Raw genomic sequence first — 5,000 nt, 5'->3', positions numbered from 1 at the left:
GAAGGATAACTTCGCATTTTTTAAAGCTTTCCAAGCTATAAAGCCTAAAATTAGACAGTTCGAGGATTCTACATGAATAATTAGCATCAGCTTGCGTTCAAATTTCGCGTGATTTAGCTCGCTCAGGTTACAAACATTTCTGATATTTTCGGAGGGAAGCGTTCCGAGTTCGAGCATAAAACTTCACATAGAAAATGAATAATAGCAATATTTAAAGAATACGAAGTAAAAAAAATTAAGAATGAGGTACCAGGTACATTTTTATCGCGTCAAATATCACCCATTTTCCGCCGCCATGTTATGCGGTCTTTGAGCATGTTCTTTAAAGAGCTTAGAAAATCACAATTTTAACATTTGCGTAAAAAGTATCGAAGTAGAAATAAACAAGAATAGTTGGTCTTAATTTTTGTCAAGTTTGGTGCCAGTTGAAGTCATTTTAAGGCTTCACCGTTGCTTGGTTCTCGCAGCAAATTTTGGACAATTTGTCAAACAGAAAACCGCACTTTAACCGCGTTTTCAAATTTTCGCAAATTTCTAAAAAAAATAAGAATCGCTGGAACTTTTAAATGTGGTTCTTGAAAACAGTTTACTAAAGGGTATCTCTGGGCAAAATATGAGTTATCCGTCAAAATGGTCATTGACGGACGATTCTCCATTCTTACAGGCAGCCGTTCTTAAGCCTTTTATAAACGGGATAGAAAGAGGGCGCTCGAGAAATAGCTTATGCATACCGAGTCTTATGACATGTGTGACACAGGACATTTACACCTGACTTTAAATACGCAAAGGAACTAAAAAAAAAACAAAACAAAAAATAAACTAGTAGAATGTAAACAGAACTTATAGATTGTTGTCTTAATTTCATCTACCTACGACATATGGTACCTATCATTTGTTTGGTATGCACTCTCAGTCACACCTTGCAATGCTAGGCATGGCAAGACAGGCGCAATGCCATGCCCTCCACTATACAAAAGATATTATGCCTCCTCTAAAAACTGTTCCAAGTTGTTTTAACTGTATTTTTGTTTAGAACGTTGCGTGGAGGCAAAGTTGACACCATCAAGTTTAAGGAAGACTGCGTTGTCCACCTGTGAGTACCTTAAAAAGTTAATTTACCTGTGCAGCTAGACAGTATGGATTTCAATGTAATCTTACACCGACAGAAATTTAATGACAACTGCATGTCTCAATTTCGGAAGTGGAACATTTGAAGTGAACACCATGACCATAATTTTAAATGGCAAGCAGCCATGATATACTTCGTTGTGGAAACCAAAAAATAAAATAAAATAAAATAAAATAAGTTATCATTAGGTTGATTAACACGTTTGAGGTAGAAAGTAAACAAACAAAACAAAGAAAGCAAAACAATGGCACGATACAACTACAACTAAACAGGAAGTCTAGGGTTTCGGATGTAAGCAGATAATCATTTCATTTCTAAATTTTTGGAGAGAGGTAGCATTTCTCGATTTTGTGAAATAGGAGTCATAAATATCAGGAAGCAAGTTCTTTTTTTTTGTTTGTATATAAGCTCACCCATTTGTAATTTAGTTATTTGAAATATATTCACTATACCTAATCTAGTAAACAGAGGTCTGCTATGATCTCGCCAGCCTGATTGTGTTATAATCCTTAGGACTCTTTTATGTAGCAGTAGTAAACAATTTAATTTAGTCGGGTAGGTACTTCCCCACGAAACAGTGTAGCACGACAGATGTGAATAAATTGACTATGATATAAACATCATCAGCATATAACACAAGGCGAATTAATTTTGACATAAATTGAGTACCGTTGTCATAAATTGGAAAAAGTATCGGCCTCAAAATTGAGCCTTGACTGGGAACTCCAGAAGAGATTTGCAGTCCGAATCTGTACCATTTACCTAAACATATCGCATTCGCCTGCTTAAGTAACTGCGGAACCAATCTGCTCCTTTCCCGTCGATTCCTTAATTATTAATTATTAATTCGACCGTTTTAAACTGAAAATCGTTAAATCAAAAGTTTCCATAAATCATAAGCCTTACATAGTTAACAGTAAAATAACTGATGACAACCCTTGTGATTGAGAAGGGTCACTTCTATGATCCGAAATTTATTAAAGATCCATCTAAAATTAGCTTATCATTGTTCTAGGAAGATTCCGTGGCTTATACTTATCCTCGGTTATTATGGGAACCAAGCTTTCCTTTTCATTGGCTAACGGAGTTGAACTAAGAGTTTTCTTTAATTATTTGGAATTATTGGCGCAAATGTCTGTCACCTTAGTTAATTATTTAAATCAAGTACTACGGGAATAGCTTGTAGCTAATAACAGAAGGAGGAGACAGAGCTTCAGATCAGTCTCGGTCACAAATGTTGTAACACTGACGGAAATTTTTCCCTCCTCCCCTTTCAATGTTGATGTTTATGAGTTCCAATGCAAGAACTTGCCGGTAAACGCAACATTGAGAGGGAGGGAGGAGGAGTGCGTTATCAATAGCTTGGATGCGAGTTACGTGCTTTTCAAGAAAGTGTTACAACTATTTATGACCGAGTTGTTGCTAAGACTGACGGGCTCCTTTAGACCTTTAGCACCTAAACGGCCTAATAATTGGGAAAACTGTTTCAGATTCTATTCATTATATTCTTGTAAATTATAGGAGTAACTTTATATCTAAGGGCTTTGCACTGAGATTGCAGGAGGCTGCGACCTTTTTGTTCATAAATTACGGTAATAAAGAGGGCATGACAGTACTGCTTGACTGTGAAACCACCTTGTTTCTAACGTGTCCTGTTTCAATTATTATATTACGTTAGAAGAGCTGCTCATCTTTTTTGAATTTCAGGGGTGTAGAGAAAGGTGACTCAGAATTTATAGATATCTCAGATGAGTCTATTTTGATGAGAGATCAGCTGCGCGAGGTGTTTCTTCAGGCTGGATTCGCCAAATATTATGATGAAAGTGGCTTCAAGCTTCTCCCATGCCCGACTGGTACTTTTGTTAATATGTCTGACACCAGACCAAGGTGCATAGACTGCCCTGCTGGTAAGCTTACACAGGTCATATGCATTAAATTAGCTCATGCATACAAGTATCGAATACCAAGAACCGATTTAAAGTGCGAGAGTTGTGTCTCAAATGCATGAACTTGATATTAAAATGTATCAAATTCAGTTCCCAGACATGAAGGTTACCACTGGCGAGTCCAAACACACAGTCAAGGGACGCTTGATTGATGGTGCACTACCAACTTCCCGATAAGACGAGTTCTTATTCTCATTCTCCTTATTTCTCAGTCACTCAGGTCTGATCTTATTCCCGGGTACAGTTCGTGTGGACAGCGGGTATCTGTAGCCTTATGTATACTCATAATTTCAATAAGCCATCAATTGCTCCACGGTATCCTGTTGCGCTTTCCTGTTGTGAGTAGCAGACCTTTTGTACAAGTTCTACACGGCGCTCTTTCTCGGAATTCGCAAGTTGCAACAAAGCTACTGCTACTGGATGAGTGTGCATAAACTGTTTATAATTTTTATTTGCAATTACAATGGCAACAAAATGGATCCTCCTTTGAAGACGCCACTCAGCAGATTCTTAAGATAACTAGCAATACTGTTCACTCGACCCAAGCACTCTGTTTATGTCACAAGTCATATTGTTTGACTTACAAACTACTACTTAATTTTTCACGCACTGTTCTCATTATAGAAAGTTCCTGTTAGTGGTTGGATACTCTAATATCACAAAAAAAAAATTAGAATGGCAACGAAATGGGTACTTGCTGCTATAACGACATTTCTAAGCTTACCAGCTTTAATTACCATCCATCTGCAAAACTAACCATCATCGCCGAAGAAGGTAGTTAAAAATATCACTAAGTAAAGAGCCCACTTTGTTATTATTGTTGTTAGTTCATAGTTGGAAGAGAGCTAATACTTACATTAACAGAAAAAGTTCCTGTTAGTATTTTGATACTCTTTAATAAAATGGAAAATTTATTAAAACTTCACCTAAAAAGGATTTCAAAAAAATTTAACAATCTATGTACAACTAAAATTAAGAAAATATATATGTAATATGTATATACAGTTAATTATCTGATCTTTCCAGTTGCTTCAGACATGATTGCTTCGGTAACATCAACATTAAACTCCTGCCTGGGTGCTCTTGAACTTCTTATGCATAGCACAGCTGATCTTAGTAGGTTGAAGGAGGGTTTGGCTCTGAGCCAGCCAATGCTGTAGCTCATGTGTTTGTTCTCAGAGACTTTGTGTGCGAGCTCAGCTAAGAAGCGCTCAGCTTCCCTTCCACTTCCGCCATAGGGTGTAAACACGAGGGGTCTGAAGGAGCCGTGCTCAACCTCAATGATACGCTGATTATTCATTAACACAATTATTATATGATTCTTCCTTTGTAAATGTTTCACAAAATAACAAATAATCCCAGCTAGCACTTGACCAAAAAATAGTTTGTGCAAAGTCTACTCCAACTAATTTTCGTAGATCACCTTGCACATGTATATTGCTTCTTCCAGTATTTCTTTGCTACACTGTTGCAAGTAATTATTTTGACCTTTCCTCCACACCTCGACTCTATGCCAGCTAAATCCTAATTAATGGCGCAGTAGTAAGAGCATTCGCCTCCCAACAATTTGGCCTGGGCTCGATTCCCAGATTCAACGTCGTATGTGGATTTAGTTTGTTGGTTCTCTACTCTGCACCGAGAGGTTTTTCTCTGGGTACTCCGGTTTTCCCTCTCCTCAAAATCCAACGTTTGATTTGATATGCGTTAATTTGTCGATTTCAGTTTACATACAGTGTCTACAATTAGTACTCCAGCGCTAGAAGACTCTACACGTAAAATTCCTTAATTTCCGCCCCTGTCCTTTAAACATTTCCGTATGATACTAACAGTTTCGAAGAGGCACGCTCTTTCTGCTAATTTAACTGATCACTCTATTCATATTTCTTGGCCACAATTCAAATTTGTTTGTTACTGTTTCTGGTGAT

Source organism: Montipora capricornis, unplaced genomic scaffold (assembly GCF_036669925.1).
Source record: "Montipora capricornis isolate CH-2021 unplaced genomic scaffold, ASM3666992v2 scaffold_496, whole genome shotgun sequence".
Lineage (NCBI taxonomy): Eukaryota > Metazoa > Cnidaria > Anthozoa > Scleractinia > Acroporidae > Montipora > Montipora capricornis.
This window is presented reverse-complemented; position numbering follows the sequence as displayed.